At 42.1% G+C, this 13,496-nt stretch overlaps 1 protein-coding gene across 7 annotated transcripts in view; it reads right to left on the bottom strand.

Moving 5' to 3' along the window:
• Positions 1–13,496, bottom strand: part of TSPAN18 (tetraspanin 18) — a 160,944-nt gene that overhangs the window by 132,662 nt on the left and 14,786 nt on the right. The window lies entirely within an intron of this gene.

The following is a 13,496-nucleotide window of genomic DNA, read 5'->3' as shown; positions in this document are numbered from 1 at the left end:
CACAAGGAGAAGGGGACGACAGAGGACGAGATGGTTGGACGGTGTTTTCGAAGCTACAAACATGAGTCTGACCAAACTGCGGGAGGCAGTGGAAGACAGGAGGGCCTGGCGTGCTCTGGTCCATGGGGTCACGAAGAGTCGGACACGACTGAACGACTAAACAACAACAACAAAGGTCCAGGGCACATTTAAGCAAGGAAGGGTGTTTCTAGACAACCTATTTATTGATCATGCATCCTAATCTGTTTGCTGAGGGGTTAGTTGCATCAAAGCATGTGTTATGCCACACTTTCCCATCCCTTCCCTTATCACCAAAATTCTGAACTTTTGGAGAAGTGGGTTTGTTGTACAAGGCATTAAGCTATAATTATAGAACCTGGATTTGCCAGTATGTGACTGAATCCCATCTAAAAATAGAAACAGTCTGGAAGTGCCCAAAGTCTGCAACTCTAAAGACAGTAAAGTCCAAACTATTAACCTGTGAAATTTTAGTTCTTGGGTTTGGGGGTGCTTTTTAACAGGACAAGGAGACTGCCTTGAAGATTGTAGAAGCAGCACTTTCAGAGCAGGTGTTTATTAGGGGTGTGTATTGCCCCACCCCATGCAACCTGTGGCCCTGATCCATGCTCCGCCCCCACCCCCCAAAAGTTGGTCCTGGGCCAATCCAGCAGTGGATCCTATCCCTAATTAATTTGGAGGCAGAGCTGTTTAATTAGTTTAATAAATAATAATAATAATTCAACATATTGTCAGGAGGGGAACATTACATCTCCTCCCTCTCCTCAGCTGATTTGGATGTGCGGGGGGGGGGGTCCACTTCAGCAAAGTGAATGTGGATTGCATTCTAAAAGTGGATAATAATAATAAAATTACTTTCAAAGCAAATAAAACTGTTATTTTAAAATGCATTAGTTCTATGCCTTCCACATGTATATAATATTAGGTGTCCATATTGCTCCAGATGCACTTCAGCCTCCTCCTCACATGCAAAGTATTGCAGAATTTATGTAAAAGTATTGTAAATCAATGGAAAATTTGGTCATGGTGTCTTGGAAGCTCACAAAACCAATATGCTGGTGCCCTGGAACACGCCAAAGCAGCTACAACCATAATAATGGCATGACATGAGAATAGACAAGGCAGCATCAGTGTGACAGGTAGGCAACCACATTCAATTCATTAAAAAAACCACCCACCCATTTTCACTGACTTTGTAGCTCATGAAAACAGCAGCAGAAACCTTCCAAATATGACTAATGTCATGATGTGTACAAGGGAACCACTATCTTCCCAACAGTCCACCATTAAATTAGTTGTTTACAAAACACTGAACATATTAAGAAATAAAAAGTGTCTGTTGAAGGTTAAGGCAGTAGACCATTAGCATTTTGATAGTTTTCCACAACACATAAAAGAAGCAAGTCTTTAAAATTCATTGCCCTAAGATTAATCCTCCTCTTACAGCATTTCCTTCTCAGCTTGAGGCAGCTATCAAGCTTTCTATTCCTTAATACCTTTATAAGCACACATAATGCTCCAGGGGGCTGCTATGGCTGGAAGTCTCACAACCCTTGTGTGCAAAGTTCCAGAAAAAGGTGCCTCCTTTTAGAGCAAAAACACTTGCCACATGTAAGTCTTTATCAACAGCTTGATCATCTATAGAAATTCATGAACCCCATAATGTCTGCTATTGACTTGAAGGGAAAGTTGCAGTATTACTATGCAGCCAGCATATTTGTCTGGGGAAATAAACAACAGCCTTAGAAATCAGACTGCAAAAAAATACAGAAGATAACAATTAGAGAACATTCTGGTAGTTCCTGTGCCTGGTGCATGCTTTAAAACAGTTTCAGCTATAGTCTTGAGCCAAATTCAATTGAGCATTCTTCCAAGTAAACATGCACGCATATCATTGGGCTGCACATATTTATTCTTCTGACAAGACAACTTAGGATAATTCAACCACCTTGGCCAAAGCCCTCAAAAGCTGATGAGCTGCTGCCATTCAGTGTAGGAATTACTGAGCTAGATGGCCCAATGATCTGACACAATAGAAGGCATCTCCCTACGTTCCTTGATGGAAACAGAGAAGTAAGATGCCTAATGTTATGAGAAATGAACTTGCTCCTTCTTACCGGCTTTCTGTCCAGGAATACTTACATTCAGTACAGTAATTCATACTTCTCCCATGCATGCCACTTGCTTATGGCTAACATCTCTTCATACCAGTCTATAGCTGATATTCCGAGTGTTTGCGAACCCCATATTTACCACATTCCAAAAACCAAATCTGCAGGGTGGTCAGTTCTTTTAACTAAGCATACAACTTAACATCACACAAATTTATTGAAAAAAATCATCCCTTACACTGCTAGGTATACACCCCTCTTTTATCACTCGTAACTAGTTCGCAGCACTACATCCAGCACCTGGGAAATTATGTGTACCACTGGCCCACTCAGCTCCCATAACCCTCCCAGTACCCCTGGGAGCACAGCTCCCAAAACAGCTTTCAGCAAATTAAAGTTCAAGACTGGCTGATTAAAGAACACTCCATCATAGCACCTCTGTCAAGCAGTGTCTTGACTAAGTAAGCAAGCATATTACAACAAATAGAGGACTAAGTTTGCCATCATTCAGTCAGAAAATACATTTACAGTTACATTTGAGTGTATTCCCCTAGTCCCGTAAGGAAAGGCAGATAGGAATGGATGTTCAACAGCTGTCAACCATGTCTGAAAGGGTCAGATGATCTCTGGTTCCTGTCTGCCCCGCACATTGCTAAGGTTCTAACTGAAGAACCCTCCTGTCAGTATGATACCAAGTCAATTTTGTAGCAATTCCGCTTACTGGGACAGACCAAGATAATTGTCCTTGCCTATGACTCTGAGGGAGGCACTCCTTTAGGTAGCAGCCAGAATGCAAAAGGGGGGGGTGGAATTACACAGCTTTAGAGAAGGTTTAGTTACAGGCATGTGTATACAGAAACACACTTGACTCTTCACATAGGCTTTTGATTTTTGTTAGAGAATATTCAATCTTCCTTATCTGCATACTGTACTGCCTTTTCACTTCAATAAAGAAGAATCTGACCTAGTCAGCCATTAAAGGCTTAGTATATCAGTGGTTAGAGTGCGGTGCTGATAATGCCAAGGTTGCAGGTTTGATCCCTGTATGGGACAGCTGCATATTTCTGCATTGCAGGGGGTTGGTCCTCAGGGCCCCTTCCAACTTTACAATTCTATGATTCTATTTCCCTCTTACATACTGGGAAGCAGATTAAGGCTCCTGGCATGCATGGGAGTCCTTACCCTCTCTGTGGTTACTTCTCCTTACAGCTTACAGCTTATGGAGGTGTAGCCACAATGAAATGCAAGCTGAAGGGATCCACTACACATTGCTCCCATTAACCTTCTGCTGTCCCACATGCTCCCGAGAGTTAAGCTTCCTGCTTTGCAAGTACTGTAAAGCTATGAGCTCCACCCAGTTTTCAGACTGGCCACCTTAGTGGCCGGCCGATCGGAAGGTCAGCAGTTCGAATCCCCGCAACAGGGTGAGGTCCTGTTGCTCGGTCCCTGCTCCTGCCAGCCTAGCAGTTCAAAAGCATAGCAAAGTGCAAGTAGATAAATAGGTACCACTCTGGCGGGAAGGTAAACGGTGTTTCCGTGTGCTGCTCTGGTTTCGATAGAAGCGGCTTAGTCATGCTGGCCACATGACCCGGAAAAACTGTCTGCGGACAAACATCGGCTCCCTCAGCCAGTAAAGCGAGATGAGCACCGCAAGCCCAGAGTCGTTCACAACTGGACTTAACTGTCAGGCATCCTTTACCTTTACCTTTAACTTTTGTACAATGCAAGCCTATCAACATGGCCAACAGAGGATGAGAAAAGCTGCACCATCTCTGAGAACTGGACTTCACCTAATAGAAGAGGCAAAGAGATTTGGAAGCAAGCACAAAACTCATGCAGCACATCTGTGGCACAGCCAACAATGTAGCTTTCCTTAAGGGACTTGATGTATCTTTTCTATTTCGTTGCAACACCTGGCTCTTTCCCTGATGTTCAAAAAAAGGCTGCAGTTCACCTTCATCCAGTGAGCAGTGCAGATCCTGCTTGGGGGCTGAGCATCACAGTCACTTCTGGGACTTTGTTGTTGTTGTTGTTGTTGTTGTTGTTGTTGTTGTTTAGCTGGCTCAGTCTGACTACTGGAGGGGATGAAGTAATCATCAGAGTATTCAGTCACCAGCCAAGCTTCCCGCCTAGTGTGTCACTACATTCAATAATTTTGAAGCATTTGTAACAGTTCACAAAAATTAGAAGTCAGGCTGGGATTCGTTCAGATGCCTCCTTTACCCTCTCCACATTCTATCAAGAAAGTAAGTCACCATGGATGAAGAAAAACAAATGGTCCCATAAACTGACAATTTCTAAATAAGGGGGCACTACATCACAGGTCATAGATCTTCCAAAACATTGACTCCAATGATGGGGTTCTCTTCTAGGGGTAGGACATGACAGCTTCCAGTCCCTAATCAGACATTTGCGTAGCCGTACTGTGCCATTTCATTACTTCCAGCCATGCTTTGATTTACGTCCAGGGGTTTATACCTAGCAACAAAGGCTGCTAATAAATTGAATCCTCTTTGAAATGCATTTAGAGAGTTATTGGATGAGCCAGAAAATTACTGTATCATCAGCTTACAATTGATGCATCTGTTTCACCACCTCCTTACTAAGCAATTCAAAGTCTAGACAGATTCAACTTTTACTACAAGTCATAATTCTGAACTGTAGAGAGAGAGAGAGAGAGAGAGAGAGAGAGAGATGCTCGAGCCAGGAAGACAGATAAGAGTAGAAAATGAACAGTTTCTTTAGGGAAACCCAGGAAAGTTAGTGGGATACATGGGGCTTCCAGGCAATCTCCTATCCAGACATGCTCCACACTTAACATCAACAATGCATAAACATCATGGGCTCTCAGACTGTTAGGCCTTAGAAGAAAAACATGACAACAATATGCTGCATAAGCCCAAATGACATAAAATGGAATAGTCCCCCTTTAAAGCATAGAGACAGTTCAGTAAAGCATACAGCCAGGACTGGCTTCAGGTTTCTGGGGGCCCTTGGGCACAGGGTATCAGTGAACACTCCCTACATCAGTTATACTGACTATAGGAAGAGAACTGGGTTTAGCTGATACCTGTTGCTTGAGCCACTGAACTGAGAATTTGCAGGACTAATAACCTAAAGTTAAATGGGTGGTTTACGGGTATAGAAAACAAACCTTCAGAATTCTGCTTTTTGTCCTATGCTTGCCAGACACCTTTGCCACGTGAGCAAACAAGAGTCTGGTGTGGCAGAGAGCACCAGCCAATATATGCTGTTCATATTCACAATCTGTCAAATATTTTTGGGAGGGGTGGGTCCACAGGGCCTGTTTTTCGCATACATGCTTGTTCCATGAAGTGAAGAGGGCGATAGTGGCATTAGCTGAAACTTTAAAATGTGGATTTGTGAACTATGTACTGAAATCAGGACAAGAAAAATAGAAAAATATAATGATGACAAAACCTCTGAAAACAAAAGCAAACTATATTTTATATATACTTTGCTACAGAGAAACTGGAATTGCTATTACTTAACTCAATTACATAGCAACAGCTTGAAATACTTTGTCTTTAAAAGGACTGTTTTGTTTTAGCCCCTATAATCTGCAATTTGAAACCACCAGGCATATTTTTGTTCATCGTTCCAAAAAGGGGTGTGTGGAATTTTGATCCAAGCACAGCTCAAGTAAAGGCCCAGTGTGCACAGTACAGCTTCGGGTTTATTACAAACTATATGTGAAAGAATCCATCTGAGCCAACTAAAATGTTCAGAGTTGGCCACAGCAATGGCTGCCATTTAAACCAGAGGTTGGGATGAATGATCCCATGAATCATTAAAACAATTCAATGACTCTCAGGGTTACCTTGAGATGTAGGGTAAGGCCTATTCAGCTAAACATACTGCTTGAGCAAAACCATCTATTGGAAAACAAAGAGTTAATTCTTTCCTTCCAGTCTTATATAAATTGGCGGGGGTGCAGTGGAAAGAAACTACACAATTAAATTTAACCGAATAATCATAATAAACAAACAGATCTCATTTTTATCCTGCTGCTACAAAAAAGCAAGCTGCATTGTAAAATCAGGAGTCCCAAAAGAGTACAGTGCTATAACCAAACTAAACTATGCCTCAACTCTTTTCCCCACATCACAAACACAGGCCTTATCCAGTTCCAAGAACTAATTTCCCACTTTCATTTTACAGACCCCTAGCCAATTTCTGTGGTCTAGACACAAACATCATCAGTTGTCAGATGAATTTTCCTGGGCTGCTTAAGTGATTCTTCTAAGCAGCAGCCATAAAAGCAAATGAGAAGAGACAGTCTACAGGCTTGTCTTTCCTGTCCATACCCAAACATGCCCCACCCCATTAGGTTCTGAAGGCACATTCTTCCTCCCCTATCAACATCAGCTGGTATAGATCATTTCCTAAGGCCCCTTTTTCCAACCTAGTTGTTGTCATTGATCTTTTTGCAGCTGCACATGCCTTCAAACCCTGACTTTCCTCGCTACTGCTTCAAGATGAACTCTCCCGTTCTCTTTGGATTCAAAACCCTGCTTAGCCTTTCATACTGAAGAAATATTGTTAGGGTGGATCTGGGTGTTGCAGATCCATATGGTGGATGCATCTGAACAGCAAGTCAGTTGTCAATGGAGAGTGTTCAGGTAACAAAGCCAGCCTTGCTCTGTCCCAATAATCCTACATGATAATGAGTGTACAACAAGTTTGTTTGTGCTATGTGGCCAGTCACCAAAGGTAATGAGCTATCTATGTGAATTCAGCTGTTGAGCAGAGACTAAATGTGGCTGCAATGTAAGGCTATATGTGTATGTGTACACACAGAGACACATACCAGGCAGTATATTTAAAGAAAAAGACTTGAAAACTATGTCAACCTGGTACTTGGACTCAGAACAAAGCACTGATATAGACCGAATCTTACACAGGTAAAGAAACTAAGTGGCACTGATTTTCCTGGACTGTAGGTGGGAAATGAGTGCTTCCCGCACACAGAAAACTGGCACATCAAGCAGCAGGATTCTAGAGAAGTCCTCTCCTTTACCTGCTACTTTTCTAACAAACATCAGCCTCCAAAAATATTAGCAAATAAAAAGAAGTAGAGATTTTTACAATTACACTTGCCCCTATGAGCAGGAGTGAAAATCCTTTCTTTCTTATTTGAAGCTGTAGGGGTGAGTGGAGATAACCCCATCAGTTTTGTGATGATCCTCACATCCTCCTCAGTGCCAAAGCTAGGATGAAAGCCAGAGGGTTGAAAGAATGCTCCCTGTCTCCCTTTGCTGCAGGAGAAAGGAGCAAAGGATCCTGTAACTATTGATTCCCGTTGAGCAGCCGCCAAAGTACATGCTCCCCACTTTTCTGAAGGAAAGAGCAGCTACTACTGTAGCTACTACTTTGTGGTGGGGTTCTGAACTCCACTGCACATCTGCAGTGGAAGCTTGGCTACTCCCCTCCTGCAGGAAATGTTGGGAAGATTCCTTTGTTGTGGGGCAGAGATGCTTGCCTCCATCCAGCACGCAGCAGGGAGGAACCAAGACTAGCCAAAAACTGCAGACTCCTATTGAAGTGTACTGGCAGCAAATAAAGCAGTTTCTTCACCTCTGGCAAGATCAGGATCGCTCAGCTCAGCTCAGCTCTCGCTCTCCTCTTAAATGAAGATAAGGAAATCAAATAAACAATACTAGGGTTGTAACCTCTACTGGTGAGGTTCTGTAGAGAAACATAATGAGAATCAGCACTGTAGGTTAAACATTCTGGAGTGCCTTATTCACATTTCTCACTCTGTATTCTTTCATTCATTATTTTTAAAAAGTATTTCTAAACCACTTAATATTTAAAAATATTTAAGTGCTATACAAAAACACAGCATCAATATAATAAAAGTATCGAAAAAACAGATATACAACATAAAATACAATGTTGTTCAAACAGATGGGGGTTGCCGCAAAGAGGATATGCACAACATTGATGTACATTCCCAGCAGCAGTGGATATGGAGGTTTTATATGTGGAGCAGAAGATCCATGTAATAAGCATTGCCATATACTATAATGCCCATGAGGAATCAAAACTAGGGGTAGAGAAATCTGTCACTTTTGGCTTCTTTGTTTCTTCCTTTCCTTTTGAGTCTTAAAGTCAGTGCCCCACATTTCCTCATCACTTCTGTGAATTATTTTTAAAATTCCTTATGATAATGCAACAGTATTTTCTCCTAAAATGCATATTGACATATACATATTTTCCTAATATACACATTTTGCAAGCTATTTCCTCTAATATAATGTGTTTTATATGCTATTGTTTACCAATATATGCACTTTTACTCACTTTCCCCTAGTATGCATATTTTTGTACACATTGTTTGGCTGAATCATAAAAACTGGAAAAGCATGAACATCAAAGGGTAGCAGTGTTTCAATTTTTACATTGTTTGGGGAAGTGCAAATTTGGCCAAACTGAATGTCTTCCTTATCCCTAAACAGAAACTGTTTTTTACATGCGGGTCTTAACTGTGAGATCAGTCCAAAGCCTAGAAGCATTATCTCACGAAAACAAACAAATTTTGATTATATAATCAAAGTGTCTCATAACAACAAATAAAAAATATTCTCCATATTAATGTGATAGTTCAACTCACTTCTTGCCTGTTTATTTATAAACTGGGTTATATGGAAGGGTGGGGGATACGTATGGGGGGGGTCACATTGTGCTCCTTCTGGGGTAGTTTGTCCATCTTTGGTCCCCACCCTGCACTCACCTGTGGCTCCTAGAAACTGTCAGATTGTGACAGCAGCCATACTCTGGGAAATGACTTTAACTGGCTGGCTAAGCCAGGTGAGGGTAGTCGATGGGTCTCAAACTTTTGAAGAGTTAGGGACTTCCCCTGCATCCAAAGACAGGCTCTAGCAGATCGAGTGGACCAGATCGATAGTGGGTCCAACAGTCAAGAAGGCAGTTCTGCATGTGCTGTAGCCCTCTAGTGAGGGGCAGATGGAGCTCATCAACCTGAGAAGGTGGCCCATCTAGAAGGAAAACTCTGATCCTAAACATCCGTTATCTTTACAGGTAGGTAGCCGTGTTGGTCTGCCGTAGTCGAAACAAAATTAAAAAAAATCCTTCCAGTAGCACCTTAGAGACCAACTAAGTTTGTTATTGGTATGAGACATGGTGGACATTTCGTGCATGCACATGAAAGCTCATACCAATAACAAACTTAGTTGGTCTCTAAGGTGCTACTGGAAGGATTTTGTATCCGTTTATCTTGTGGGATATCTTTGGGAGAAGAAAAAGCTAAAGAGTAAACCCTACACAAATCCAGGGTGGAGTCTCCAAGATGATTGGATGGCAACTCCTGCAGCTGAGCTGGTGCCAAACATATTGCTCTGCTTTCCTTTGGACCACATTAGGGAGGCCAGGAGGGGGGGTCTTGTCATCTGGGTGGCACAGGACTCCAGGGAGGTCACTTTGGTGCTCCCAAGCAACAGTTTTACTTCACCCCCAGAGGCACACTCCATTGTCTCTTGAATGCCAACAACAACATATTTATTAGCTAGCTCACTGAAGTCCATGTGATTTGTGAGCAAAATGCTGCTGCAAAATAAGAGAATGTATAAGTTTGTTCTCTAGTCTGACTTGTTCACTTCAGCAGAATACATTATTGGCCAGGAAGTAGCAAGCGGCAGCATTCCCCTCTGTACCACTTAAAAGAAGCAGAACTTGCAACTCTTTGCAAGAGCAACTAAAAAGGAACAAACACAGGTATAGCCCACCGGGAGCTTAAGCGAACAATATATCACCTTAGTGTGAGACATGCACTCTATGCTAAGACATTTTCAAAACACCACTAAAAAGAATCCTTGTAAATTTTCTAAGACTTAAAGAAAAAGTAATGACACTGGTCTCTCCCGGCCTTCCTATTTTTTGCTGCTTCTTAACAGAATACTTAACATTGCTCAAATGCGCTGAGTACAGTATTGCTCATATAACATGATGGGAACAGACAGCATCTTTTCTGGCTAGAGGTCTAGAAATTTGGTTTAGGAGGAGGACTGCAATCATGACTGAACTTGAAGATGGTGTTGACCAAGAATTATAACCTTATATATTACATGTATACTAATGTATCATTTTCTTATAATAGCAATGGTACCCACCCGAGAGGTCCAAGAATTTCCAGCTGAAAGAAAGGCCTGGATTTAAGTCTATGATAAGAAAAACATAGGTGCTTTAAAGTGGATTGTAGCACAGTGCAATTAAGAGCTGGAGGGGGTCGGAGAAAAGAAATTAGGATTTTAGCTGTGGGTGGAGGGACAATGCTTAGTATGTCAGATCTGTCCATGAACAATATGTCTACCTGTTGAGAAACCAAAAAAAACCTTTATCAGAGGCCAGGTGTACTCAGTCCTCAGTGCTGCTCAGTAACAAATCTACCAAAAATGGTAGTTCTCTGATGCTAGTTATGCTCATTGGTTATTAATAAACAATGAAATGTAAATGAAGTGTTACTCCTCAGGGAACATTCCTGCAGATGCCCACAGCTGGACCACCGAATGAAAGAACATCTGATAATGCATGATTGATGTGAGGAAAAATGTGGCTATAAGGCAGGTTGTAAAAACCAAAACAATCCTGCAACAAAACCTAGGTTAATAAAAAAAATAAGGACTGTGAAGTAATTTAGAATAGCATCAACTAGGCCAAACCAGAAATTAACCAGTATTTACCTTCAGATGAAATGTTAGAAAAATGTTCTTAGAAAGAAGTTATTTCTGCTGCATTCCACCCCCCTTTCATCCTTCCCAGCACACCCATAATGTTTCCCAAACAAAAGAAGCCTTGAAAGTTTATAAACCTTTCCTCACCACAGTGAGGAAAACTTTTAATCCCATCAGACTCAGACAAACTGATGCTTCTCAATCTCCTGAGACGACATCACTCACAACTGGCATGCCCTGTCATACAACTTGAAAGCAGAAGTATCATATTTAATTGGCAAAGCACTCTGTAGTACACTTACAGCCATGATCTGCCTAGAAAAAAATTATCTAGGCTACTACTAACTTGGAACGCGGGTGGCGCTGTGGGTAAAACCTCGGCGCCTAGGACTTGCCGATCGCATAGTCGGCGGTTCGAATCCCCGCGGCGGGGTGAGCTCCCGTTGTTCGGTCCCAGCTCCTGCCCACCTAGCAGTTCGAAAGCACCCTTAAAGTGCAAGTAGATAAATAGGTACCGCTTTATAGCGGGAAGGTAAACGGCGTTTCCGTGTGCTGCGCTGGTGCTGGTACGCCAGAGCAGCTTCATCACACTGGCCACGTGACCTGGAAGTGTCTTCGGACGGTGCCGGCTCCCGGCCTCTAGAGTAAGATGCGTGCACAACCCTAGAGTCTGTCAAGACTGGCCCGTACGGGCAGGGGTACCTTTACCTTTAACTTGGAATATTATGAGAATGATGTTTTAAATGTTCTGATTCATGAAACAAAATTCAATATGCTAGTGCCCATTAAAAAAAGTCATCCAAAAATGCTGTGGAACATTAATTAATTTTGATCATGTAATTTAAACAATAATTCTTCAACCAGGTCTTTAGCGGATTAACAAGTTATACCCCTTTTATAAACATGCTTGTGGCGGGAGGTGAGTTTATTGGTTTGTACGGGGGGGGGAAGGTGGAGTTGTTCTTGTTTTTATTATGTATTTTGTGTTTTTTATATTGTATTTGTTGTGAACCACCTTGAGATATACGGAAGAAGGGCAGTATACCAATATAAATAAATAAATAAAACTGCATCCCTTTCTCACAAAAAAAAATGCTAACAGGCATACTCGCAACCAGTTTCTGAAGCAATTCTAACCATGCTTCCTGGGCTGCAAGGCCTGATGTCATAAACACCTACACTTCTGACTCCACTGGCTTTGTAGGCATATCTACGGTGTATATAAATCCTGCTAGGCAACCCAGCGAGAGTGGTTGATAAACAAAAAACAACAACTCAGATGAGAGGTTGTGCTCCACAGGTCTACATGACTCTGGTTTTATATTGATCAGACTTGCATACAAGGAATAACTTTACGCCTTCATTATGCTGTTCTTTTCTTTTCTTTTTCTTTTGCTTGTTTAACGTTTGCTGGTTATCTGTTAGTAAGGAATTAACAAGCAGGAGGCCTTCCCACCCCCATTTGCCAGTTACCTCAGCTGCCTCAGAATAGGACCAAAAGAGGGGGATCCAGGCCATGCCCTACTAGACTCAGGATCTGCATCTTGACAATATTCTAGCCACATGGGTTCTAGTAAGAGTGGGGGGAAATAATAGCGCACAATTCCCCTGGTTCCTGTTGGTGTGAAAACATGCATGTTGGAATTAAAGTATTTATCCTGTACTTGCTAATCTGAAACGGTCCCATGGGAGGAGCTATCACATGAAGCACTCATTTTTAAGGGAAGCAATTTTTTTTTTACCTTTAAAAATGTATTTCTACACTGATTTCTTTAAAAGTAAAGAAGGCTTTGCATTAAAAAATAAATAAATTAAGGAACACAGGTGGCAGCCTCCAAGCCTTCCAGGAAAGCCCAACCAAGGATGTTGTGGGTTTTGGGGGAAAGTCAAGCATGGACTTGTAGAAAGCTTGCTCACAAACACACTCTAGCCTCCTTGAAAGGGAAGCGAGGCACAACCTTGCACCCCACCCATAAAAATTTCACAAAGAAATTGTCTCCCCTTTGATAACGCAAATTATATTCTCAGTAACTGATTAAAATGAAGTGGGAGAAAGTTTCAGGAGAGCACTAATAATGAGGACTGCTGAACTCCTGCAGTAAGCAGGAGGAAGAACCAAGCAAATGGAACATGAGAGGGATGTTCTTGGGCAGGGGTAGGTAACCTAAGGCCTGTGGGCCAGATGCGGCCCAATCACTGCCTCAGTCCAGTCCATGGCCAGTCTGGGAATCAGCATGTTTTTACATGAGTAGAATGTGTCCTTTTATTTAAAATGCAACTCTGGGTTGTTTGTGGGGCCTGCCTGGTGTTTTTACATGAGTAGAATGTGTGCTTTTATTTAAAATGCATCTCTGGGTTATTTGTGGGGCATAGGAGTTCATTCATTCCCCCCCCCCAACCCCGCCGCCAAAAAAAATATAGTCCAGTCCACCACATGGTCTGAGGCTGAAAAAGGTTGCTGACCCCTGTTCTTGGGTGAGATGAAGCATGCTGGGCAGAGTGAAAAGCCTATTGAGGCACAAAAGAGCAAAACAATTAGCTTTATGAGGTTATTGGTCCATGAACCACTCCCTGTAAATAACTGTGCCATTGAACTGTGGTGTGCTGCTTCCTTTTTTTAGCTAATATACTACATTTAGGCTGTGGATCCTCA

Source organism: Podarcis tiliguerta, assembly GCF_965153285.1.
Source record: "Podarcis tiliguerta genome assembly, chromosome: 1".
NCBI classification, from domain to species: Eukaryota; Metazoa; Chordata; class Lepidosauria; order Squamata; family Lacertidae; genus Podarcis; species Podarcis tiliguerta.
Note: the sequence above shows the minus strand (reverse complement) of the source record. Positions and strands in the feature narration are given on the sequence as shown.